Source organism: Chrysochloris asiatica, unplaced genomic scaffold (assembly GCF_000296735.1).
Source record: "Chrysochloris asiatica unplaced genomic scaffold, ChrAsi1.0 scaffold00616, whole genome shotgun sequence".
NCBI lineage: Eukaryota > Metazoa > Chordata > Mammalia > Afrosoricida > Chrysochloridae > Chrysochloris > Chrysochloris asiatica.
In genome coordinates, this window is record NW_006409134.1 from 1 (window position 1) to 633 (window position 633).

Genomic DNA, 633 nt, shown 5'->3' on the forward strand with positions numbered 1-633 from the left:
TCAGAGTAAGTGTTGCAGGTGTTGTCTGCCTTCCTTGTCTATGGCAGTTGGTGTTGGTTCTTCCCTGGATTCTGTGGTTTTATATGGTGTGATTGTAGCTTGACTAGATGACAGCAATTTCTGTCTCTTCTTGGGCAATATAGGGAGAGAAAGAGTCCCCTAAATGTAATGTAAAAGTGTTAACCAAAAAAACAAAACAGCAACAGCAAAAGAAACAGATTGGGTACTGCAGTCTATAATTACAGAGAAGAGAGAGAGAAAAAAAAAAAAAAAATCTGTAGCCTAATATGAATATGACTTTAATACCTCTTTCAGCTTCTTGCCTTCAAAGCCGCCTGTGAAATTTCAAAATGCCACCATTGGTTGTGACGATGTACTCAGGATTTAATATTTGGCGGTTTCATTTTGAATCTGTCTCTCCCACTCCACAATCAGTGTTCTGGCCTTTTTCCTAGTGATAAACAATTCTGGGCTGGCTGTGACCTTTTTGAGCTGCCATTTGGTTTTATGTAGAATATGCCTCTTTAAATTTGAGGATGTTTTTGCACATGCATAGTCAAACTCTGCAGAGGTGGGAGAGGGGGATGTCCACTCACTCACGCACCCCCCTTCTAGTCATTAGAATGGAGGTGT